This window comes from Heptranchias perlo, chromosome 31 (assembly GCF_035084215.1).
Source record: "Heptranchias perlo isolate sHepPer1 chromosome 31, sHepPer1.hap1, whole genome shotgun sequence".
Taxonomy (NCBI): domain Eukaryota; kingdom Metazoa; phylum Chordata; class Chondrichthyes; order Hexanchiformes; family Hexanchidae; genus Heptranchias; species Heptranchias perlo.
Window position 1 is genome coordinate 17362346 of NC_090355.1, and position 27898 is coordinate 17390243.

The 27898-nt window shown below is 40.0% G+C and overlaps 1 protein-coding gene across 4 annotated transcripts in view; it reads left to right on the forward strand.

The window, feature by feature from the left end:
* Positions 1–438: 438 nt before the first annotated feature.
* The window catches only part of znf618 (zinc finger protein 618), a 69733-nt gene continuing 42273 nt past the window's right edge, over positions 439–27898 (forward strand). For 3 of the 4 annotated variants that reach the window (XM_067969638.1, XM_067969640.1, XM_067969639.1), the window contains exon 1: positions 439–1040. The gene's annotated coding sequence lies outside the window, so the exon portion shown is untranslated. The remainder of the gene's footprint in view (positions 1041–27898) is intronic. The other variant, XM_067969641.1, reaches the window with a different exon arrangement.

Consider the following 27898-nt stretch of genomic DNA (forward strand, 5'->3'; position numbering starts at 1 on the left):
TGTACAATATTTGGACTGTCTTCCCGGGGCGGTAAAGGTGGATATTCAGCATTTGGTGGAGGGGAGGGGAGAGTGGGGCATGTGGTGTTAAGTTCATTTCGATCGCCGCTCGCGTGTAAACAGGGGCACTTACGGGAGAGGTGAAGTAAAAAAAAAAGATTTTTTTTTCAAAAAGAACCGTTACCCTGTGTCGGAGTCCGAGACCGAGCGGCTCCCCTCAGAGCAGCCGCGCGCTCTCCGCTCGCGCCCCACGGTCCACGGCGCCTGCGCTACTTTCCCCGTTTCTTTTTGAAAAACAAAAAGAGACGCCGAAATCTTTTTTTCTGGATCACGCGGGGCTATTCCCGGTCGCTCTGGATTGGTCAGACAAGCCCGTGACGTTTTTTTGCCCGCGGGGGGGCGGGGCAGACGGCCATTTTCCGTTTCCGGAGTGGGTTCGCCACCAAACGTTGTGGCGGCCATTTTCTGAATGGTCGGTTATTCACTTCGGGACCCTGAGAACATGTGTAATTTCTGCGGTCGCCGTCGGCGTTTATTTGGATATTTACTTCTGGCAAAGCAGAGTTCTCCTTGTACGTGGGAGCAGTGGCCTCCGCTGTGTTAATACTAGGAGTTGATTTGTGCACCGTGCAGTCTCATGGTCGGCCAGCTCACCACCCCCACCCCCCTCCTCTCCTCCTCCCAACCACCACCCCCATCCCCTTCGATGGTGTAGTTGTGGGATCGTTTCAGACTGAGGCTGCCCCAGATCTGGGATGGCGATGCATGTACTATAGGATGAAGGGAGCCAGCGCTCTTCATGTGCAGCCTTTCATCTAGCCGGGCTCCGTCTCTTCTGTACTTATCAGTCGTTTCTGCAAGGGCGGGTTAGCGGATTTGCTGCAAGTATTAAAGCTCTCGGGGGAAAAACCTGTGGCTCGCTGTAATTCCACAACCACACAAGCCTCACCATCATCACCATTTCCCGGGGAGATTGATTGCGTTCCAGCTGCAAAGAGTTCAGTTCAAAGCCACATGAACCACAGCTGCATGCAGATGAGGTAATAAGAGGGTTCACAATCATTTACACTGTGTATTACAACAAAGAGGGGTATGTTGCATTCAACATACAATATGATCTTAAGAATGTGGCCTGATTGCTGCAGATGCTGTATGCGTCTGATCTGAATTTGAGATGCCTTGGAGTGAGTGTAAACTGATGACTATTTTCTAGATGTCTAACGGGATCATTATGCTACATACGAATTTATATGGTTAAGATTCATATATAATTTTTAGAATGGTTAGTTGCATCATTGGGTTGTCTTTTTAATTACTGGAATCCCAATTGCAAGAGGAAACGTAGCCTTAATAGACTGTCCTGTCCATTTATTTATTCGGAGTTACCAATGACAATGATGCAATATTTATTATTTTGGGCTGTCATGGACGTAGTGTCCTGTCAAATTGCAAGAATGTAGGGATAGCATAAACTTCAGTTACATTTTTGGGAAGGAGAAAGAAGTATTCACTTGCAATGAAATATTGTGTTGTGCTGACTCTTGTGTTGATTTTGTGTTTTGAGGATACAGTCAGACATCAGTTGTACTGAGTAATTTGGGGAATAAACTGTTTTGAAGGAAATATTTTCATGTTTTAATTAGTCAAGCATCAGCAATAAAAAAATACTATTTATACACTACTGTGTATTTAATCCTGATACTTTATTAGAATAGATCGTGCAAGTTTCAAATAATGAGACTTTTCTGTGTTTAACTGATGTGATGGGTTTTCCAAGAAAGCTTTATAAATGGAGAAGAAGGAATTTTTCCATGATTTATTTCTCTGATAACTTTTTTTCTCCTCACTACTTCCCTGCCGAGTTGGCTTGTGACTCTTGATGCCAGTACCTCGCCCACGTGGCTATTAGGCCACCAATGAACCTTTGTCAGACTGCAGGCGGCATCACTGTCAACCCAGCCATTATGCGTATACTTAAAGCATGAATCGCTAGAAAGTGATCAGAAGCAAGAAACCTGGATGATTTATACTCCTCTTTTCCCCCTACTCCCAATTCAGGGCCACTGAGGCCAATTATAGCACCCAGCTGGGAAAAGGTTGCTTTACATGGCCTATTGTAAACAATTTTACAACACCAAGTTATAGTCCAGCAATTTTATTTTAACTTCACAAGCTTTCGGAGGCTTCCTCCTTCCTCAGGTAAATGCTGGACTATAACTTGGTGTTGTAAAATTGTTTACAATTGTCAACCCCAGTCCATCACCGGCATCTCCACATCATTACATGGCCTAGGGATTGAACATGGAACTATTCATTAGTGATGCTGTGCTACTTGTGACTGAATTAACTAAGCGATTGGGAGGGTTAGAAAGGAAGATTTGAATGTAATAGTGCTTTCACATACCAATGTTTGATTTGGATGACTGAATATTTGGAATCAGGGCAATGGTGATTGTGTCCAAAATTGGTAAATCTACAGATTTCTCAGTGAGTAAAGCACAAAGCATCCACCAAGCTACTTTATTAAAATGGTGTTCTGTGTCTGGTTAATTCTATTCTTCAGTGCAGAATGGGAAATTCTTTTAATGTGCAGTAGAGCTTCTGCTACTTCAGCTTTGGAATGTTGAGTACTTGTTCAGCCACTTATGTGCAAAAGTTGGTGTGTTCCAGAAAGGGAGAATGAGCATAGAGAGTGATCATGATTTGCAGTTTTCATGAGAAATGGATGGAATCATGGAATATGACCCCTAAAGCGTGGGTTGAGATCCCTTGCAATAAATGTGAAATTTTGACTTCACTCACCATAAGCCAAAAGAAACCAATGGCCCTAATTATAAATAAATGGAATTGTGCAATGTCATTCCCCAAATTCTGCTCAGAATCCCAGAATTCCAAGTAATAAAAATAGAATCTGAATTATTTTCAGTTAGCAGTGTTCCTGATCACTAATAACGGATCTAAGAAACTCTATTTAATGTCCACACTTTCATCAAGAGGAAGCTTTCGTTTTTTTTACCCGCTAACCCTGTGGTTAAATTTAGAGCTTCTACAATTAGCTTGTCTAAAATCAGCTAACTCAGTACAATCCAGAGATTGAACCTGGACCCCATCTTGTCTGAACATTTTTGGGGAAGGAGGCTGAACAAGTACTCAATGTTCCCAAGCTGAAGTAGCAGAAGCTCTACTGCACATTAATATAATTTCCCAATCTGCATTGAAGAATAGAATTAACCAGACACAGAACACCATTTTTGTAAAGTAGTTTGGTGGATGCTTTGTGCTTTACTCATTGAGAAATCTGTAGATTTACCAATTTTGGACACAATCACCATTACGCTGATTCCAAATATTCAATCATCCAAATCAAACATTGGTATGTGAAAGCACGATTACACTCAAATCTTCCTTTCTGACCCTCCCAATCGCTTAGTTAATTCAGTCACAAGTAGCACAGCATCACTAATGAACAGTTCCGTGTTCATAATTTTTTTTAAGAAAAAGCACTTTTTTAAATAAGTAAATGTACTTTATGGCTAGACTCGTTTCCTTTTGGATAGATTTTGCTTTTTCTCTATTCTTCAAACCTATCAGAGTATTTTTTGTGCTGTGAGGAGACTGGCCTTAGGTTTATTCACCCTATTTCTGGACAAGTATGAATAATGTTCATGTCCCAAACTCCCGGTTTTTCATTGCAAGGTAAATTGCTTAGCCTTTTGTACTGAATGAAAGTTCATGAAGACATAGAATATATTTTTGTAGTTTAAAGTAATGTTTGAATTCATCCGGAGTATATGTTAGCTTGGCTCAGTTGGCAGTACTCTTGCCTCTGGTGCAGAAGCTTGTGGGCTTAAGCTCCATTTTCGGAATTGAGCACATATTCTAGACTAACAGTACAGTGAGGGAATGTGACATGACAGAGGGCTGTCCTTCAGATGAGACATTCAAGACATTATCATTGTCTTCTGCTTTGCCAAGAGGTGCAGAGTACTGTAGGCTAGAGGGACCTGGATCAAAGGGTATTGGAGATAGAAACCAGGCACAAAAGTCATCAGCCAGAGTGTAATGAGTGAGTCTGATCTGATGCAAGACAGAGGTGAGCTCTCATCAGTGGGAGCAGAAAAGCTCCTTTGACACCAAGGTTAAATATAAGTCGAAGGACAATCTGGGAAGTCTCTTTAAATGAAATCTTATGACAGTCGACAAACTTTCATGATAGTCTCGACCACATTAATGGACAAAAAAGACAAAGATCCCACCCTCTGTTTCCCCTACAGCCAATTGCTACTCAATGCTTACTGCAAAACAAGGGCCAAGGTGCTGGCCATTAGATAGACCCCCCTGCTCTGGTGCATGATGACCAAACTAACTTCATATGGGGCCACTATGTGAGGGGCAATACCAGATGCTTCTTCAGCACAGTGCACCACTACAAAAGCACCAACGCCCCTGCTCTTAAACACTCTAGACTGAGAAAAGGCTTTTGACCGAGTGGAATGGGAGTTCCTTCTTGCTGTAATCTGACGAATGGCTTTCAGTGAAACATTTCAAAAATGGATTAAAATCCTTTACTGCAACCTTGCACCCATTGTGTGCACCACAGTTTCAGCTCCCCAGTGTTCCCTCTTCAAAGTGAGGCTAAGCAAGAATGCCCCCGTGCTCCCTCCCTCTTTACTCTGGTCATCGACCCTCTTGCGGCAATGATCGGAGTGAGCTTCGACATTAATGAAATAGCGGATGGAGGAACAGAATACACTATCACTGTATGCTGGTGTTGCCATACTGTATAGAAGCAACCCTTGTATATCACTCCCCAAACATATGTCTGAGATAGATCCCTTTGGATAAGGAGACAGCATCAAATACCTGTTGGTAATGTAATGTAAAATCCAAAAACCTGTACAAAAACGTGTTTGCACAGCCCGCGTGCATGGTGACCCAATTAGGGGATACAACCTACCCATATTGTTCATAGACAGGGGAAACAAGATAAAAATTAATGTACTCCCCTGAGTCTAGCTCATTCAGATGCTGCTGTTCAAAGTCCCAATGAGACTAGATACCTGAACACTGCATTTCTGGATTTGAAGAATCTCGGCACAACTCAGATGCCATCAGCTCACAATATGGGGGCGGGGTCAGCCATCCCAACTTCAGGCACTACTATTGGGTCTTCCAATTCCAGGGAATTATGGCCAAGAGCTATGCCTGTCCCTATAACCCATTGCTGGCTGTGGAGGCCTAGGTGTATATAGCCTACCCATCATAGGCCTCTACAAAAGGTTGACTGGCTCAGCAACACCCGATAAAGTGGAAACACTACCCACCTGCATACTACCTGTAGCTCCTTAAAAATCGATTGGGCCTATTGGTTCCTTCACCAATCCGGCAGAATGGAGAACTCTGAGGCATTTGCCATTGGTGGATTCCAAATTTAGCTCGACAAAGGCATAACCATAGTAGATCAGCTGGTGGCCAGAGACCAGGTTTTGATATTTCAACAAATGGCAGATAAATTCCACCTCACTTATGACTGAGTCTGCTACATCAAAATTAAACATTTGCACCTAAACATATAGAATCATAGAATGATTACAGCACAGAAGGAGGCCATTCGTCTCGTCGAGCAAATGCCGGCTCTCTGCAAGAGCAATCCAGCTAGTCCCGCTCACCTGCCTTTTCCTCGTAGCCCTGCACATTTTTTCCCTCCAATTACTTATCCAATTCCCCTTTGAAAGCCATGATTGAATCTGCCTCCACCACCCTTTCAGGCAGTGCATTCCAGATCATAACCACTCGCTGTGTAAACAAGTTTTTCCTCATGCCGCCTTTGGTTCTTTTGCCAGTCACCTTAAACCTGTGTCCTTTGGTTCTCGACCCTTCTGCCAATGGGAACAGTTTTTCTCTGTCTCGTCCCTTCATGATATGCATGAAAAACTCTGTGACCTGACCACCTGGAACAGTACCTGCACCCCTGGTAAATCCCTGCAAAACATATTTTCACACTCGAACTTGGTTGCTTCCAGTTCCAAGGTGTACAAAAAGCCTTAAAGAAGCCTTGAAGTGAGACCAACAGATAACTGGAAGAATGGGGAGAAGTATGCATGCAGATCTTAACAACTACCGCTATTACAGCACAATATATCAAGATAATATGTTCTTGCCTCCTCATTTAGCCTTTCTTGGGACCCACACAACCCAGGCCTCTCTTGCATAGACTGAGACTACCCATCAAACAAGTCACAGGGGGGTTGCAAAGGGCCTCTTTTTTGCCCCCTCCTCCGTTGCATCACAAAGGGCAATGCGCAGTATCATATTTGCAATTAAAATCATCCTCTCTCTCTCCCACCCCGCAAATAGTGTACTGTCAGTGCTTGCGCGCGACATACTAAGTACCCTAGAACGCCAATATGTATTTCTGTAGCCACTAGGTGGTAAACTGTACAGTAGCTTCAAATTTATTTATGCACTTTTTCTTTAAGGAAAAGGAAAAATACTCAAGAACTGTCTATGAAAGCTCCAGCGGCACTATTTGAAGAATAGGCTTGTCGCAACATTCATCTCACCATTAGCAGAAAATGCATTAACTGGTCATTCATTTTGTTGATATGTATGGGAACTTGTGTGCAAATGGCTGCCACGTTTGTTTACATAAGTCACCGTCCTGCAAAGTAGTTTATGTATCTGAAGCGCTTGAGATGTTTGTAAGAGACTTGAGATATGTATAACTGCACATCTTTTTGTTTTGCTCTCTGTGACAACTTCACTTGAATGTACAGTTTTTGAGTTTTAGTCTCTTTCTAGAAGAATTGTTATTTTTAACCAAATCTTGAAAAGGTTCTTGTGATCAAATAGTATGAACCCAGAACTGAAATTGGAGCTTCCAAAACTCATTTTGTTAAGATGTGGAGATGCCGGTGATGGACTGGGGTTGACAATTGTAAACAATTTTACAACACCAAGTTATAGTCCAGCAATTTTATTTTAAATTCACAAGCTTTCGGAGGCTTCCTCCTTCGTCAGGTGAACGATGTGAAAATGAAATCCTCGAAATGAAATCGCATTTATAATTCACAGAACAATGCTTGGTGAGTACAGACAGTTTTGTTAAGGGTAAGGCTGAGGTGTAGTAGGAGCTGATGTTCTGTGCCAGTATCTTGATGAGCATTGGTTCCCTACAGCTTCCTAAATGGAGTAATTCTTGTTATAAATTTTATCCCATCCACTCTAGATTGGGCCTTGCAATTAGTATGTTATTAGGTTTTTTTAAAAAAAAAGTTGTAACAATGATTCCAATGGGAAGATTGGCTGCAAGCTCACAGATGTGCGAAATTGTATCATTAGTTCATCCTGCCTTCCCCGCCCCATCCAAATGGTATTCCATTAATCTCAAAATTCCAAAGTAGGCTATCCTTGTTTTTTATTGAAATTTTGCAGTAACTTTTATTTGTGCACCAGTTTTCTCCCCTTCTCCCCTCCTCCCCTGAAGACATTGGCTCCTTCCTGGGTTGCAGTTCCAAAGGAGTCTCAGGTACCTTGCCCATATAGCCTTTATTCAGGTGTGAGTCTTGGCAGTGATTGCTTCACATCGGGTGAATATTTGAAGCAAGGCTCACTGGGTCGCAGTCAGGAGTGGGAACTCCGAGAGGCACTGAGGCTAATTGTGGCATCTGTGCTGTTGCCCAGGCCGAGATAACTGACTGAACACTGACTCAGAATTGAATTTTGGATCATTCTATTCCGTGTAGGTCAGCTGCTGAATCATCAGGGTGCTTTCTGTAATAGTTTTGTCTGCTTTCTGCTCAAAACTTAATTTGCTTATTTTTTTCCAGTGGGCAGAGTTTCCTTGAGTAAGTATATTGTGAACAGTAAGAACCACTTATCGTGGTTCCACAATTCTGGTTTATACTCTAAATGTTTTTTGTAAAATTACTGATATGTTGAAAATTGGTCAGTTTTGATTACATTTCGTTTGTTCCTTGGATCAAAGGCATGCTACAAATAACTATTTTTGGTGGAAAATCGTACTACAACATAGAGCCTGTGTTGTCTTGCATAGCAAAAAGGTGGCAGCTGTACGAACTCGGCACATTCAGTATGTCAGAGTTTGTAATCAGGGTGACTGGCTTATAATTGAATAATTCAAATTCCATTTTTATTGCATGGGATTCCAGTGTCTTTGGGAATATTTTTCATGAAAAATGCAAACCAGTGGCCATGAATATTGCAGCTTTGCAACAATAGATACTGCTTCAGTTTAGTCAAAATTAAAACAGACTGTCTCGCTGACTTGCTATTTTGGATGATGTTTCTCCAACATGTGAAAGGCTGAGTGACTTGTGTTTTACTTCGTAGTGTTCAGAAAATATGGAATGGTTAGAAAATTTAAAATATATATCATTGTAAAATCCCATGTGAGAGTAACTTGAGAACAAAAAATAATTCAGTGCTGAATGAGTGAATAATGAGCAGTGTTGTCACTAAGAGTTCAGTAAAGACTAATGGCAGGCATGTGAAATACTGTGTTAAAAACAGTACATTACATTACATTAATGATTTTTTTCCCCTTCCAAATTTGTGTCTAGAGGGTATTTTGAGCTAGGGTGAAGAACTGATGGTGACAGGTCTTTTACTGTAGGGAGCAATTAAGATTATAAACTAAGAGCTGTTATAGTTTGAGCTTTCCAAACATGTTTTTCTCATTTAGATGACCTGTAAGTGGACAACATCTTATGATTTGAAATTACATCCAAGTGTTTTTTTTTGTGCAACACTTAACCCTGGTTGTAGTAACTTGCTTACTGGAATTTATGTAAGATTTCCAATATGTCTTTAATCATAAAGTAATCTCCTTAACTTCTACCTCCTGCACAGTACATGGAGAATAACCTCCTTTCACCAAGCTGCTTTTCAGCAATGACCCGAAAAAGTTTTGCTTAGTACTGCAGATTCTTAATATTTTAAATATATATTTTGTTCAAACTTTGAAGTATTGTTTTGGCATCGAATTTCAAGAGTATAGAACATAGAAGTTGACAGCCTAGTTGGGTGATGAGTAAATGTCTAACTTATTGATCCCGAAAATCATGAATAGTGGACTATATCTTATATTTTATGTGCAACAGTCAATTATGTCTGGAAAGCTGTAGGCTGCTGAATACATACATTAGCATTTTAAATCCATACGGTTGATTCAGCCCCATTTCAGAGAAAGCCTTTATCTTAACTAATTCCTGATCAAAATAATCTTTGCTTTTGCACGTATTGATAACCATCTTTGTAAATCCAATACCACATCCATTTTGATGGAGACCTTTGAAAAAATATAATCACAACAGGATTAGATTTTTGTATTTGTTATAAAAACATCACACAATAAGCATATCAAACAACTGTTGTAGTCTATATTCATAGTATCAAAGTAGGTACAGCATAGGAGGAGGCCATTCAGCCCATCGTGCCTGTACTGGCACTTTGAAAGAACTAGCCAATTAGTTCCATTCCCCTGCTCTTTCCCCATAGCCCTGTAATTTTTTTCCCTTCAAGTACTTATCCAATTCCCTCTTGAAAGTTACCATTGACTACTGTCTTGTGACTTTTTATTGTTCTTTAATGAATTGGTACCAATGTACCAAAAAGCCTGGTGACAAAACTGATCAGCAGAGACAGTATTTGTAAAAATGGGAATTGACTAAAGGTGACTTAGTAATAAAATGCTTTTGCTTTTTCACTTAAATTATATTTTTAAAGCTAAGATTTAAGTGTCCTGTATTTGCAGTGGCTGTGAACCCAAGGTGGTGAGTTCAGGAAGCTATTTTGAAACATTTATCTAAGTGGCATGGATTAATTTATTTAAAGAAAACATTGAGAAGGTTACAAATAATCATGTGTTGTTTTTATTGAGAGGGGTTGAACTTAAATTTTTTTTCTGTTTTACCTGTCCTTTTAATATGAAAATAATAGTGACAGTTCAAGGTGTCCAGAGGAAAATCTACCACAACATCATTGGTTTTCCTTCTTTAAAATAGTTTTTGTAAGATGACTCAGTCAAAAGTTATTCCTACTTGTCTTAATTACTTGTATAGAAGGTAATACATTCAGGGAAGATATTTCAGAAAAAATATGGAAATTTTTTTCTGCCATTTTCAGTAAAGGAGCACCAATGTCTTTTTAAAAAAAAATCTTAATGCATACTGTTGAACTCCTGTACTTTGATATGATAGTAGACGTGACCTTGCAGCCTGTTCCCTAGAAATCTATTAACCTGTATTTAGGGCCAATGCTTTTAGATGACTGAAAAAGTCAAATTCCATTGTTACCTTGGAATTTTTATTAGTATTCTGGGGATTGTAGTCCCCAATTCTGTCCATTTTATAATTAGACACTGGATTATAGTATCTCTAAGTCATATTTAGTTTCTATTACAGGGTGGGGGAGGAAATTGTTTGTCTGGCCATGATGGGTAGCAATATTGAAAACATGTTCTTTCTGAATGTATTTATAATAATCAGAACAATTCTTCCCCTGGGATTGTTGCTCATGTTTTGGGATCAAATTCCACAATGCTTTCCATTTTTCTGTGGAATAATCTCTGCTTATCTTCCATCCTGCTGAAAGGGACATTGGTACCTGGTTAGCACTTACTCACTAGGTAGCAGCTTACTGCTTTTAAGTTGTCAGCTCATTTTTGAAGCTTCCAAATGCAGCTGATGTGGACAAATAGAGCAACCATTCCCTGTGCACTGATGCTACAACATGGTGCCCCAACAAAGAGTGTAATATTCTTTCAATGAGTGTAGCGAAATATTCCACCTCGGGTTAGCCATTGTAAATTGTTGTCGAAGTCTGTGCTGAGAAACATCTAACAGCTGCAATGCCAGTTTATTAACAATAGTTCTAATTACAAATAGCATATGTCATCACAAAGTAGGCTTGACAGACACACTAAAGCATCAACAGCTTAAAAGCTTTATGCACTACATTGAATCAAGATAATTTCCCAATATATTCCAAATCTCCCAGATAAATTTGGCAGACTACAAAGTCTTGCTGTAATCAACTGAGAAAATTAGACTTGAGATGATATTTTTTGAAAATTTAATATCCTTGTCTGATAGCACAATATGAAATTATGACCTGTTGTAACCTTGAGCTTAAACTGAATTTTTCCTTACAATTTGTTAATTTTCTAGAACGCTTTAAACTATAAAAGTGAAACCATCCTCTATTTATTACTTTGAGCTGCCCTGAGCTTTGAAATTCAATTTCCTGCTGCCTAGTCAAAGGAAATTTTCTCATGACAAAGGTTGCTTAAGAGAATAACTTACAAAGGTTTAAAATCTAATTTCTGAGAATTGGAGGAAAGGATTGAAACATTGTTTTTGTTATGGCATATTTTTTTATTTCTGAAAGATAACATTCTCAACATTGTGCATTAATAAGCTACAGTAGACTTCGTAACAAGAACCTGGCATAATTCTATTTATTTTCATGTGGGTAAGATAGTCAGAATATGGGATCGCTAAAGTAAATTGACCTTAATTTCAACACTCCATTTGTCAGGTAATACACCATTTCCAAACATTTCAAATTATTTTTCCCAATGTCAGAAGTGATTTATATTATGATGATCAAATGTCTGTGGGGAATCAGCGTTCAGTGCAGGTTAGACTCAATTGTTCACACCAAATCCAGGAAATGAGAGTGCATTTTTTTTGACACGCACAGGTGCTCAATTGTAATTATTTCTTGCCCACTGGTTTGTTGTTTGGTGTCATTGTCCTGTGAAGGGCAGCATGCAGTAGAAGCTTAGTGTATGATATTGTTGTAGTTGTGAGGAATAGCATAGCAATGCAAAAATCTCCTGGTGGCATTCATGCAGTTTTCATAGATGATCTTACCAAATTCTATTAAGAGCTGATGGGATTTGTGGTCAATTTTGATACACAAAAATATCAATTTCGGCAAGAAGCACCACCGCTGATTTCCTCAGAGTTTGCTATGAAAATTATCATGTGCTTGTTAGTGAGGTTTTCAGTCATCATTCAGTCTAATACACTTTGTGCTCTTCTTACAAGAAAATCAATTGAAAATAGCAGAATCATAGGTTACTTATTAACAGTCTAAAAGATTTCAAAAATTCCAATGAATTCATTAGAATTTAGGCAGTTTTAAAAGGGCATATTTTAGTGCATATTTTGCACTCGGCATTATTCTCTGAAGCCGCTTACCATTTGGAATGTCTCCACAAAAGTTCACACATCGTACAAAGCCAATATTTTGTGCAATTTGCATTCAAAGCAGCATTGAAGAAAATGACCACAATTACAGTTTGTTACAAATACAATCTAACAAACTTTCTTTTAGAATTGAGGTGAATACTGTATGGTTTATTATACATTGCTTGTCTCTACTCCCTTTAGAACTGATTTGAGAGGTGATTTTAGCTGCTATTGTTGTTGTGAGCCAAGAGTACCTCAATTCTACTATTCCTGGTGTGTTTTATGGGCAGGATTAATAAAAAACAATATTCTGCTTCTGTTAATTTCAAGTTTTTTGTTAGCTTGGGGAAAAAATTCAAATTATCCAGTAATTTAAATTAAGCAATTTAAATAAAACAGCACAAGAGCCAGTTTTTGCATGATGAATTTGAATTAAGAGACATTTTGAATTAAGCATTTTTGAATTAAGATGACAAACCATGTATCCATATATAAAACCTGTGCTTGCAAAAAATGTTGTATCGTCATGCACCTCCTGTTAAGTCTTTGTCACACTTTTCTGTCAATTTTTTACTATTGTAAATTCCTGTATCTCCACTATTGCTTAAAATGCTTTCTGTAAATTTTTCATCTTAATCCACCATGACTTTCTCAGTAACTGAAATTACTGTTGCACAAAATAAATTCATAAAATTACATATATCACAATAATTTGATTTAAATTTATCCACTGAATTGACTGTTGTAATGTTTAATAATTCCAGAGTTGCTTTGCTTGATGGCTTCAGCCTTTCCCAAAAACCTGGGCTAGTTTTTGATATTTTTGCCCAGAGCTGTGATGCTGTGAGCTGCATTTGGATAGCATGGTCTGAGCATACGCAGTGTACCTGATTTCCCGGGATGCATCAGTACCATTCAGTCAGTTGCTCTGATGGAATTTTTTTCCTCATCTTCTCACAATTCCTGCTCTGTTGTTTTAAAATAGAAGAAAAGCTAGAAAACATGGGGGTAGTTTTAACTCCCAAGAACGGGCGGGCAGTAAAAATAGTTTTTGGAGTGGGACCGCATCCCAGCTCCAACGTGCCCCTTTCCGGGTTCAATCCAGGCCGTTTGGATGCGTGCGCACAACAGAAACCTGGAAGTCCCTGAAAGCTGGCAGGCTGATATTTAAAAGGCTAATTCAGCAAAAACTGACAACATCAGGATGGGGGTGGGGAGGGAGGCGCAATGGATCTATTCCACAGTACATCTGAGGAGGATGAAAAAAGTGAAGATGGCAAGCCCATCGCTAGAGCAGCTGCACACATTGCTGCCAGGGGTGCCTTCATCTCCAACAGATTCTCATAATGAAATGTGCAAATTTGAAGACTTTGAAATACTCAGGCCGCCTGGAACAACCACAACCACCAACTACCACCCCCACCCCATCTCCACACAAAACAGTCCTTCAACCACGCCTACATCCATTGCACAAGAGCTTAATGGATGGCATCATGTCATGGCATTCATGAAGCACATGAAAGGGTGAATTCACAAAAGGGTCTTAATAATGGCCAAGATGTTGCAGTAGTGATGATAATTAAATTTAATGTGCCCTAACAAAATATATATAAATTAGCAACATGACAGCTTGTCAAACACCCTTGTACACACCCTTGGTGAATTACAATTGCTTAGCCTTTTTCTTTCGACCGCTTCTATGTGGTGCATCCCCTGTGGTTCAGCAGAGGTAGTGGCAGGTTGCTCAGATCCCTGCTCTGAATGCCGAGGTGCTCTCTGCCTACGATCGCTGGGTTTTGGAGCCCGTGAGGGCCCCACTAAAGACTGCTCCACTCGGACTTGGCCATCGGGAGAGGTGGCAGCATTGTGGGTACTGAATGAGGGCCAATGGGTGAGATATGGGAGCGCTTTGAGCGGAGTCCCCACTTCCATGTCCCCTTTCGCCATCATCTCTCTCCCGGGCCAGCGCAACATCACTCCCACCACTCTGCTGGCCGGCAGGTTGGTGAGCAGATATGCCAGTTTGTAAGGCCACGGCTAAAGTATCTGTCTGGCTGCTTAAGACGGCAGACATGTTGGCATCCAGAGTTCGAACAGCCGTTGTCATAGCCTACGTAGACTCATTTGAGAGCCATGCATGAAGCTCAATGGAGGCTACCATTCTCTCCATCGCAGACATTCTCGCACTTATCTGCGCCACTAATCCATTTGTGATGGAGTTGGACTCCTCCATCCTCTCCGCTCTTCTGGAGAGTGTGCGTGGCACTTTCTCCATTACCTCACAAAGTTGCCGCTGTATCTCTATCATTCTCCTTCTCAATGATGGTCCCCAAGGCTCAGCATCCATGTCCAGCTGAGCAGAGCTTGGAGAAGAGTGTGCGCCCCGACCCGGACTCTCCACAGCTGCCCGTGTCACCAGTGCCTGCTCGTGCTTACTTGCGAGTGGTGAATCACCAGGTGACAACCCAATTAACTGTCTAACAGGACCCACCGAAGTGCCAGCATCAGATGCACGGCTGTATGTCCTGTGATGATGCACCCTCAGAAGGAATGAGCTCCTCTGAGGAATCGCCTTCTTCCATTTCTGCTGATTCCTCATGAAGGCCCTGGAAGGCAACAGAAAGCGATACTAATGATACATCGCAAAAGCGACAATCTTTCCAATGACCATACTGAGATCTGGCACAGTTACGTCATTGATAAAATCAATTCTTCATGTGTGTGAAATGTGTTAAAGTTCTGTCACCGACCATCTGCAGATTGCCAGTCTCTCCATCTTCGATGGATAGGCACGTAACAATGCGACTTATCTCCATGGCCTGCTCCTCTGCATCTGTCAGCTGGACTATCTATGGTGCTCCACCTCCAGTCTTCCTCCTCCTCTCCCTTGTATTTTGCGCTTTCTTCTCCTACAAGGGGAGAAAAAACAGAAGGTGACATATTCACCTGATGGATGCTTTGTTTTGGGTGAGGCTGACAATGAAATGGATGCATCAGAGGGTGACTATCAGACAGGTGCATCGCATTGCATCAGGATTGGGGTGAGTGGCAGTGGTGCGTGCATAAATGGGGAGGTAAGGAAGTGCATAGAATGTGAAGGATGGTTGCTACTGCTGACACTTAAGTGGGTGTGAGGAGTTATGTGATGGGGTAGGCATGCCAGCACAGGGGGGTTTGGGAGGTGGTGTGTTGAACACAGGATGTGGGTGAATCAGCAACTGTACTCACTTTCCTGATCTGGTTAGGTCATTAAAATGCTTCCTGCACTGAACCCAAGAGCTGGGCACCATGCTCCTGCTGCTCACTTCTTCTGCCACTTCCAGCCAAGCATTTTTGGTTTCAGAGCCAGGTTTCTTCCTCCAACCATTGAAAACATTACCTCCCTCCTGGATCTCACTGCAGCCAGCAGTACATCCAGGGAGACATCATTAAATCTAGGGGCAACCGTTGCTTTCCTGGACTCCTCTTTCTCCTCCAAAATCCATTCTTGGACCGGCCCCCTAAATAGTGGGCTTTAAATCATGTCATTCGGTTGCGCACTCGGCCCGCTGCGTAACTTGGAGATGTGAAACGTGGAAGCAAAGATAATTGCCTGCAATCGAGTTGCAATTGCAGATTTAAAGACGCACACTTGACTTCTGGGTTCCACCTGAGTTCCCGGCTCTAAGTTAAAATCATTTCACATATTCCTGAAGCTTATATTGACTTTTCTTTAAAAATGGACTGTGTGTGTGTGTGTGTGTGTGTGTGTGTATATAAGAAAGATAGTTTCTTAATTATAGACCTGTAGTAGCTGTTGTTTTATGGTCCCATAACCAAAAAATTATTAAACTGAGGTAGAGAGTGAGAGAGCACAGCCTGGGGAGGGCTGGAAGATCGAGACTTCAAGCTAATAGTTCAGTTTTGAAAAAAAAAGTTGGATTTTGAAGCCAATAATTTCACCTGTCTTTAGGTGATAGAAAGGTTAAATGCTATTTGCTTAAAGGTTGTGAGATAGATTCAAACTGCTGACACTTATGAGGTAGAGCAAAAGGCACTCCTATTGGAAGCAAATGTGAGCCAGGAGAAGAATTGCACGCCTGAGTTTATTGAATGGGTGGATAATTTTTATGCATGTGATCTGAGCAAGAGCTTGATTCAAATGCTCCTATTACTGAGTAATTGCATATTTCACTTTAGCTGGAATTTTACTCTTTTTATTGATGTGATTTTTTTTGTCTCCAGTGAGTTTGAGGTTACTGGGTGCAATGCTATGGGAGAGCTTGTGTGTATGGATATAGAAATATACTGTGTATATGGTTAAGTGCTACACCATGTAATGCCTTCTGCCATACATACTAGCCAAAAAAAGTCTTGGAAAATGGAAATGACCCTACCAATTGCATAGTCTGTATTTAAAAAGTTATGGATTGATGAGTATATCAGCTTGGAGTTCAAATGGCTGTTATGAAGTGCTCAAGCTTTGTTTTTGTGGTTTATGATAGCAAATGTATCCATCAGTGGCTTTAGGAGCTCAGAATTATTTTTGAACTTCGATTATTGCACATTTTATGTTCCTTTTCCTTTTCCTTTAAAGGGACTACCTGCTAGTTGCACCATTTCAAACACAGGCATCCGAAGTTAGCCAAAAATACAGCCGCACAAACATTTTGCATGTAAACTGCCCAATATGTTTTGGTAAATATGGTGTAGAGGCTTGATGGAACATGAAGATATTGTCTTATCAAAAAGGCAGAAATGACATGACTGCATGAACATGGTAAATTAAATGATGTTTGTGTGTGTGTGTGTGTGTATATAATTCACACACTTGTATGTATTCCTGTAGATTGGTGCTTTTGTTTGCTTCAGCAAATAAAATATAGTGCTATGTTTCTAAAATTCTTTTTCTTCCAATTTCACAATTGCTTCAAAGAAATGACTTTTTTTTACATTTAAGCAGTCAAATTTTATTTGTGAATTGCTGTTGCCTTAGGGCAAATGCTTCTGTCTCCCTGTAGAGATCACTTCATATTGCATGCAGGTGCTGTGTGTTTTTAAAGAGTGGGCTGGTCAGATTCATTTAATGTGCTAGCTGATATTAAATTAACAGACCATGGTATGTTTCTTGAATTTTCATTTCTTATTGAAATTGGCAGGAGATGCACATGAGCTGTTTTATGCAAGGCTGATGGAACTCTTTTTGACAGTTCTGGCAACTTGAAAGTTAAGAGCTAGAGGTTTTTGTTCTAAAATATAACTGAGTAACTCAGCAATCTTTATGGTTGATCACCGATGATGTGTTTCTCTGGATAAATTGCAGTTGCTCTATATTTCAAATAATAAAAGGTAGGTTACCAAGTAGTTGGAAACGGAGTTACCGTCGCCTACTGGAGATTGCTTGATTGCCTTAGGGGATTGGAGAGAAATTGTCCAGAGTGTTTTCTTAAATTGGCCACAGGTTGTTTTTTTTCTGTTTTTGCCTCTTCCAGGAGATAATGTGACTGAAGTGGGGGTCATTGGTTTACGGGGCTGCACCAGGCCTGTACGGGGTGAACTTGATGGAACAGGTGGGCTTCTTATCCTTTTTTGTATTTTCATATAAGTAGGATTTGAAGGAGAGTGGGGGGTGTTCCCATCACCTTGAATTTTTCACAATGCTATTTGGAACCACCTCTTTGCGGACAAAATGTTCTGTTAGGTGCTATGAATAAGCGAAATCCATGTAGTTTGTTTGTTGCATTGTTTTTTCTGTTAGGTGCTTTTCTAAACTGACTGGGAGCTGCTGTTTTTTGCTTAGTGGAGTTGCTGCTAAGACTTTGCTGTAATGGTAAATGAGGTTCTGAAAAGCTGTATAAATATTCTATTTTAGTACACATGAGCAAACAATTCGTTGCATGCCATGGAACAATGCAATGATGAGTAATATGTGCAACTTTGGCTGAGTTTCTGAACAGCCCACTGATCTATTCGGGAAAATTTGTCTCCTTTTCCAGAGTTTTATTGCTGCTTTCAGGACCATGTATAAGAATAAAGAATAGCCTTTAACAGTTTAGTTGCATGATGTCGGTGTAGAATTTCTTTGCAGAGAAGAATGTTTTGTAATAGTGGTGTAGAATGTCTAATAGAAAAAATGCTTTACGTTGTAAATATTTACACCATTATTTTTCTCTGAATAGCAACTCCTTATGTTTCATATCTTATGTACCATTTTTGTGAGAAATAGAAAGGAATTTGCTGATTACTCAATGAAATGGAATTTGCCAATTACTCAGTGAAATTCAGTAGAATTTATATGGATAGGATCTGAGTTGTCTAAACACTGGATTTGTAATGCACTTTAATTCCCTCCAAAGAATTTCAGTACTGTCTACTCTTAATTCAGAAGTACATAGAATCTATAGCACCGAAACAGGCCATTCAGCCCAACTGATGTATGCCAGTGTTTATACTCCACACGGGCTTCCTACCACTCTTAATTATCTCTCTCTGTCCCTGTGGCCCTCTGTTCCTTTCTCCATCATGTATACCACAAACCTCCCTGTATATGTGTCATGGCTATCTGCTTCAACCACTCCACGTGGCAGCTGGTTCATCACCACTCTATGTGTAAAGGAATTCCTCCTAACTATATTTGATCTTTTGATGGCAGTCTTCTATTCATTTCCTCCTTGTTCTGGACTCGCCCACATATCCGCCATGTCAAACCCCTTCATAATTTTGAAGACCTCTATCAGGTCTCCTCTTAGTGTTCTCTTTTCCAGAGAAAAGGGCCCCAGCCTGCTCAATATGTCTTGATAGTTGCTTCCTCTCAATCTGGTAACATCCTTCTAAATCATTTCTGCACTTTTCTAGTGCTCCAATATCCTTGTTGTAGTACGGAGACCAGAATTACACACAGTACTCCAAATGTGGCCTAACCAAGGTTCTGTATAAATTTAACAATACCTCCCTGCTTTTGTATTCTGTTCCTCTAGAAATTAACCCCTGCACTTTGTTTGCACTCTTTATAGCCTTATCAACTTCATTTGCTACTTTTAACAATTTATGTATCTGTATTCTTCTCTATCTTATTTCGTTTCTTACCTTCCAAGGAATAAGTGGCCTCCTTATTCCTCCTACCAAAATGAACCAACTCACACTTTGCTGTATTGAATTTCATTTGCCATTTATGCACTCTGCAAGCCTGTTTATGTTTTCCTGAATTTTGGTGCAGTCCTCCACATAATTAGTCAGCTTTGTACTCTTACCTCCATTTGTAATGCACACTCTATGAGCAAACAAGTGAGAGGTTGCTGCAAGTACAGTACGGTCAGTAATACAATAACTGGCAGAAATAAAGGGGCCAGATTTGTTTGTGTTCATGCATGTTCTAGTTGGTTTGCTGTTTTAGCATTTGTAGACCCTTTTTAATTTGTCTCAGTCAGACTGTTGCACTTGAAATATTTTGGACCATTTTTCCACTAAGGATTTGGAAAAAGTTATTTTTCATGTTGGGTTTTTAACACTGAGTATTGATACCACTTTGTCAGCCAATGAGTTAGAGACCGGGGGGTGGGTAGACTTAGGGCAGGACTTTCAGCGAACAGAGTCTGTTTAAACAGAGCCCTACGCCCTACAGCAAACAGAACTCATGACCGAAACTATAGCAGTCTCCCGATTATATTGGAAAAGCGGGATTATTTCTCCAGCAAAATGCAGTGAGTGGAGGATAGTTACGTAATACAAGTTATGTGCGTAAAATCAAGCCAGTGACTGAAAGCAATGCAGGCGTGATTGATGGGGAATTACCCAATCATCTCTATTCTGACTGGGACTTGTGGTGTCACTATATGCTGCTGGTTTTTAACAATACATCTAAACAGAATGTAGTTAATATATTCATGGAAGTTATTTTCCCCAAGGACTGTACACATTAAGTGATTAATTAGCTTGTGTCATTAATCAATAAACACCATACACCTATTGTGTTGGGAAATATCTGGTCCCGGTGTCCTGGCAGGCCTTTCGTTCTAGCTGTGAACGAAGAATGATTTGTTTTAAACAATGACAGATACAGGCAGTCAGGTCCAGCAAAGGCTGCTTGGTTGGTCAGGTTTTTAACACAAAACATTGAAGCAGTCAGGCCCAACAAAGACAAGAATGCGGGAATTATTTTGTTTTGTCAAGCAATATGACCTACTGATGCCAGGAAGTGTAGCATGTTTATTATTTTGTATTATTATGCAAAGACAAGTTGAACTGAATGAAAGTGATCCTGATCATAACGGTTGCTCTGTATGTTCAATTGCTGTGAAATAACGTGGTTTAATGAATTAAATCTGGCCTCATCTCACCTTGTTTCCTCAATCTAGCTTTGAAAAGATTTAAGAAACATGTGCAAAAGGCATGAATTTCAGTTCAGATTGCAAGGAGATATAATTTTTAACATCTCTGGGTTATGCTATCGATGTTGTGCAGTACGGGCACACTCCCTAAACGCAAGATGCTCAGACCGCTTACAGGAGTGACTTGCACCGCTATCTAAAAGAATATATAAGACAAGACCCTTAAGTTGTAACACAGACCTTCCTGGCAACCTTCCTTCAAAATGCGGTTCACTTGATTTCTCTTCCCCCACCCCCTTGACCTCGAGGCACTGCAACCGCACATTACAGAACAAAAAACCCGACCTCCCTGATCTCAGCGGCATTGGGAACCAAAATCTTTGTTGATCAGAAGTCAGAGATGTGGGAAACAAGTGATGTTTTTCTGTTGGCGTTCCAATAGGGACCAGCGGTATCCAGAAACTCTTAAAAGAGAGTGGTGTTCATGAAAGGTCTCCACTTGAGCAGCGTTTCCCATGAGCACAAGGACCAGAGTACAAGTACTGAATATTTCAACTGACAGCTTGCACTGCAAGTTTACTTTGTTTATGTTATTACAAAACTCTAGATTTGAGCTGGCACTGAGACTCCACAAATCTCACGAGAGTCTCTTTCCCTTTGAGCAGCTTCTCCCTGTAAATGATTTGGCTATGAGGCGCCAGTGTTGCTATGACTACCAGGAGCAGGCATGTTTTGCCTCCCATGCAATTCTTATAGGGCAATCTCGACAGTTATCTGCTTCCTAAGTGGAAAATAGAGTAGTGTAACAGTAGTAATAGCAATTTAATTGAAATGTTCTGAATTCAGAATAACTAGCTGATCTGCATAAAATCTGCTATAACAGTTGGATATTTTTATTATGAAATCGCAACAGATTTAATTGACTTGTTGCTATTAAATATTGTATAATAGCATTGAAGACAAGGCATTTTAATAGATTAGGAAAATGCTATTATGTTCACAAGCCTTTCTGGTAATAAAATTGCAAGCTCATCTGCAGAATAGAAATTGTATTCTTGATTTGTTATTGTTTTCCTCAGTTGATTCAACTTCTGTTCAGAATTGCAAGTAATGAAGATCAGAAAAAAGGGGAGGGGGTAAATAAACTGGAAGTTAGAAATGCAGAGGCAGAAAAATAAACATGAATAACTTGAGAGAAACTGAAGCCATGTGGAAATGGTAAGGATCAAAGCATAGAAAGGAAAATTTAATTGGAGGAATAAAATATAGCATGCAATATAAATGTCAAATCTCCCATGGTGTAGAGCTCACAGTGAACCAGAGCTAAGTCTGTTTATATGAACAATTGTCCTTTTGGTATTCAGTATAAAGTTAGATGTTGTAACCATTTAGAATAAATTAGAAAATATTTTTTAGAAATCCCCGTTGCGTGTAGTAAAAATGATCACTTCAAAATGTTTCCTGGCAAAGCTTATCTCAGAAGATCTTACAAAGTTCATGTTCCAGCTTCTTTTGAAACCATTTGGAGAAACTAACGCCTAATTGTTAAAAACCCAAGGAACAGCACACTTTTGAGTTGTTGCACAGAATTTGATAGATGTATGCTAGGAGATTTTACACTGTGCACACAGTCAGATTGTAGTATGCTAGTTATTGCAAACACAGGTGTAGTTAACTGTTAACTCCTCAGTTACAGTGAATAGCTTTAGGAAGGATATCAACTCCATCTGTTGGCTTTTCAGGGAGACTGAGGCCTCCAACTAAAAATGTTATTGAAGGTACAATTTTATATGTAAATTTACACGTTAAAAAATTACATAGTCTCACAATAATGTTTCATGATGATACAAAACTATTTTCTGTATAGTGAGCTGGCTGAAGAAAAAATAATGACTGAAAAATTTGCAAAAATATATTTTGAGTCATTTTGATTAGTTCAGTTTTTGTTCATGGGGAGATTTTCTTCACTTTGAGTTAGAGAATTCTGATTTGTTCCACTTTACGAATACAAAATTTATGCCAATCAACACATATAGGCACATACTAACCGATCTCCTGTGGTATTGCCTTTGGTAAGTTGGATAAAACGTTGTATAAGGGCAGGCCTTGAAGGCCACAAAGTCTTGAGTGTTAAGTAAACCGAACTTTAGGTCATTCAGAGTTTATTTGGTCAGGGAACTTTGCAAATTGGAATGTGCTTGTCCATTTCACGCTTCAGCTCAGTAGCACATGGCACTTGAAGATTGTTTTGTATCTAACACATAGATACATGTCCTAGTAGATCTCCTGTGGTATTGCTCACGGTGAGTCAGAATACACACTTAGTTAACTGTTGATGTCTTTGTGTTGCTGTCTTAAGCTTCTCTGAACCTTTCTCTTGTTTTGATCTTCGTTCTGTCATCTACTCTTAGTATTTTTAGCATCGTTCCCATGCTCCTCCCCATTTCCATTCTTAACTTTGCCTTCTCCTCCCCAAGTCCTGTTGTGTGCCCTTCGCCTGTCCTCTTAGCCTTTGCCTTGTTGTTTCCATCTTCCCCAACATCTCCATTCTCCCAGTAGCCTTCCTGTACCTCTTTCTGAATCCCTCTATTCCACCTTGTTGGATATTTTCCCCATCCCCTGCTAACCTTTCAAACCTCCTGTTTTTATGTTGCTGATCTTTCCTGCTGTGCCACGTGTCCACTTAATGTATTACCTCTTTTTTGCTTTTTCCTGTGAAAACTGCTGTCCTCAGTTGAATCATTGCCACCTTCCCCATCCCTTCAATTCTATGTAATCCCCTGAATTACAGCCTCTCCCCCTTGTGCCCTATAAATGTTCCACTGTCACCTATCTCCTTCAATCCCACCCATTTGCTCCTCTGACCTACCACCATTCTCTATTGCCCCTCAATCATACATTGTCCCATCAGCTTCTTCCGTCTCCCTTTTTCAACCCACCACCATCACCCAAAAAATTTCTGCTCCCTACCCCGCTGTCCAATCTTCAATTTTAGCCACATTTAAGTTTTGAAATACTGCCTGCTGCCTTCCACCTTCCACCTCCCACTCCAGAGTGGGAAACAACATTCAGTAACTTAAATGAGGCTACAGCCACGAAGACTACTCAGGCTCAGGAAATTGTCGGGTTGGTTGTTAAAAGCTAAAGCTGCAAAGATTGTTCAGTAATTCACAAGGTGATGGGTTTGGCAGAGGGAGACAACAGGCTCCCTCTTGTTGTAGGTGGTTTGAGAAACGGGAAGGCAGCATAAGGGAGCAGAATGGGTGATGGGGCAAATGTAACGTGGGGACTGTGGAGGTAAAAGGTTAAGGAGTGTGCAGGTACTAAAAACTGTATAGAAGCAAAAATCAGTGACAGGAAATACATCAAATCACAAATAAATCTTACCTGCACAGAAGAGAAAATCGGACAAAAAGCAAAATGACAGATGAACCTGGATGATTTTTGCCACAGTGCCACCTCGTGTTGGGAGGATTAAAAAGTAATATAACAGCATGTATTGATTTAAAAGTAATCTTAGCAAGTGTTGCCCATTAAAAGTAACAAACAGAAGTTACTTCATACATTACGACATCATGACAGAAAATCAGTGTGAGAACAGCAACTGCACATTTGCAAGAAAAGTAGTAAATTTCTTATGTCTGAAGTACATCCTAAACACACATACTTGAAATAACATCTTTTGCATTACGTTAAATGATCGCAATGTCACACCTCCATTATAAACAATTTTACAACACCAAGTTATAGTCCAGCAATTTTATTTTAAATTCACAAGCTTTCGGAGGCTTCCTCCTTCGTCAGGTGAACGATGTGAAAATTTTCACATCGTTCACCTGACGAAGGAGGAAGCCTCCGAAAGCTTGTGAATTTAAAATAAAATTGCTGGACTATAACTTGGTGTTGTAAAATTGTTTACAATTGTCAACCCCAGTCCATCACCGGCATCTCCCCATCACACCTCCATTAGTATACATTCAGCTGCCTTGCACAAAGCTGTACTGCTAACTTTCTTTCATTACCATACTTTGTTCTTGCCTTCAGCCTCTCCGAGCAGAGCCTGACACCATTTTGACCGCTAGCTGCTTGCGGTGTATTAAGAAAAAGTGGAGAAAAGCATGTGTCTTTCAGTCCTCTTTGATATGTTTCTTTTGTTCAGATTTTACAGTTTTGGTGCTATAAATGTGCTCAAAGGTTCACATTTTTTCCATGCTCTTGGTCAATAAATAATTAGTGCAGTGTAATTCTGGCTGCTTGCTGTGTGTAAAAGATGTAAGGAAACCACTTTGAGCCCTACAAGAGTCTTTTAATCTTTCTGTTTGTGTTTCATCTGCTTAGATTTTATTGCTTGGTGCCTTAAATGTGCTCAAGGTATTCCTATTTTTCATGCCCCCAATTAAATAAATGCTGCTCATGGCTACTTGCAGTGTGTTTTTAAAAAATATATATAATGTTGGGAGCCTGACGAGCCTTTCTATTGCTCTGATTGTACAGTTTTTGTGACTTTAACGTTCTGAGTGTTTCCAGTTTTTTTGCGGTGTTGGGAGACCAGCAGAAGGCAATAGAACCCACTGTCAGAGCAGTTTTTAAAAAAAGTAATTGGAGAAGAAATTTAGTGATATCTGTGGTAGCAACAGCAAGATCTTTTCTTAACTATCTTAGGAGTCTGAGTGCCAGCAAGGACTGTAAAGGGTTGTAGAAGGATGGGGGTCACGGTAGGCATAAGTTCCACCATTTATGAGTCAACTTTTTGCCATTATAAATTCCTTTGTCTGCGTTGTAATAGAAACTACCCATGTGATGTTGTCATGCTGTAATTACAGCCCCCCCCCCCCACCCCACACCACCCCAACCACTGTTGACACTAGTGTCTCAATTTTGCATCTCTGAGCTCCTCAGCCTGTACAGCAGAGAAACTCCTTTGCTCCAACCAACTCTACTTCTGAAGGTTATACTTGGTCTTGACTCTCCTTGTGTAACGCCATGGCAGGTCAATTAATATATATTGGAAAGATCTGCCCATTGAGCCGTTCCTGACCGTCACACTTCAACTACCACGTTCGTTTGTGACACACACAAAAGGATTTGAAAACACAAAGATGGTCACTTGGAATGTGCAGAGAAACTCCAGAAACAGAAAATATGATACTCTGAACGTCTGCAACCTGTTAAATGGCCTTACTAATTACATTTTTAAAAACAAAACCATAGTTGTGACGTGCATCCTGAATAGCAATTAAACTCTGAATGAACTCGCTCAATGTTTACTTGTCAGTAAACGTCATGGTTTTTAAGGGACACTGCTTCATCTTGGCAACAGAATAATAAAAGGTATAATGTGTCTGACATAAAATGGAATATCATCTGACTTGCCATGAACCAATGCTATGGGAGCTCTGCTAGTAAAATATTAAAAACAGCCTATTAGTATACACTGGCATCATGCTTTGTTACAAAGGTAAAGCAGTCTTCAAACTGCAACTCAAAATATATGAGCACACTTTGATCTGTGAGGTTAGCTCAACAAACACCAGTTAAAATTCCAGAGGCCTCAGGCTGTGTCTCTTAGAAACATTTAGAATTTGGCCTTAAATATAGCACTGCCGTAGTTGCAGACTAATGTACGATGCATGATGTGGTATAATGCTCCTTTCAGAATAATATAAGTATTATTTGATTTACAGTGAGCATTGTCATGGGAATGCGTGTGTTATGCTATGTAAAGTAGAATTTAGGTGTGTGTTGCTTTTAGACTGCTTTCTTAAATGAATGGTGTGGTCAGTTGGAGGTCAAGCTGTAGGCCAGGCTGGAGGGAGAAAATTGAATATGAGATTAAACTGGCAAGAAATATAAAAACAGATTGTAAGAGCTTCTACAAGTATATAAAAAGGAAGAGATTAGTGAAAGTAAACGTGGATCCCTTAGAGGCAGAGACAGGAGAAATTATAATGGGGAATAAGGAAATTGCAGAGATGTTAAACAAATATTTTGTATGTCTTCACAGTAGAAGACACAAAAAACATATCAGAAATAGTGGGGAACCAAGGGTCCAATGAGAGGGAGGAACTTAAAGTAATTAAGATTAGTAAAGAATAAGTTTTAGAAAAATTAACGGGACTAAAAGCCAACAAATCCCCTGGACCTGATGGCCTACATCCTGAGATTTTAAAAGAGGTGGCTGCGGAGTTAGAGGATGCATTAGTTTTGATCTTCCAGAATTCCCTAGATTCTGGAACAGTCCCCGTGAATTGGAGTGTAGCAAATATAATCCTGCTATTCAAGAAAGGAGGGAAGAGAGAAAACAGGAAACTACCGACCAGTTAGCCTGATACCAGTAGTAGGGAAAATGCAAGAATATGTTATTAAGGACATAGTAACAAGGCACTTAAAAAATCACAATATGCTTAGGCAGAGTCAACACTGTTTTATGAAAGGGAAATCGTGTTTGACAAGTCTATTAAAGTTTTTTGAGGATGTAACAAGTAGGGTAGATAAGGAGTAACTAATGGATGTCGTATATTTGGATTTTCAAAAGGCATTGAATAGGTGCATCATAAGAGGCTGTTAGACAAGATTAGGGCTCATGGGATTGGGGATAATATATTAACATAGATTGAGGATTGGTTAACGGACAGAAAACAGAGAGTAGGAATAAACGGTTCATTTTCGGGTTGGCAGTTTGTAACTAGTGGAGTGCCGCAGGGATCGATGCTTGGGCCTCAGCTATATACAATCTATATTAATGACTTAGATGAAGGGACTGAGTATAATGTATCCAAGTTCGCTGACGATACAAAGCTAGGTGGGAAAGTAAGCTGTGAGGAGGATGCAAAAAGCGTGCAAAGGGATAGCGACAGGTTAAGTGAGCGGCCAAGAAGGTGGCAGATGGCAGATGGAGTATAATGTGGGGAAATGTGAGGTTATTCACTTTGGCAGGAAAAATGGAAAAACGGAATATTTTTTAAATGTTGAGAAACTATATTAAATGTTGGTGCTCAGAGGGATTTAGGTGTCATCGTACATGAAACTCAAAGTTAACATGCAAGTACAGCAAGCAATTAGGAAGGCAAATGGTATGTTGGCCTTTATTGCAAGGGGGTTGGAGTACAAGAGTAAGGAAGTCTTTTTGCAATTGTATAGGGCTTTGGTGAGACTACACCTGGAGTACTGTGTGCAGTTTTGGTCTCCTTACCTAAGGAAGGATCTACTTACCTTAGAGGCGGTGCAATGTAGGTTCACTAGATTGATTCCTGGGATGGGAGGGTTGTCCTATGAGGAAAGATTGAGTAGATTGGACCTATACTCTCTGGAGTTTAGAAGAATGAGAGGTGACCTCATTGAAACAAAAAAGATTCCAAGAGCGCTTAACGGGGT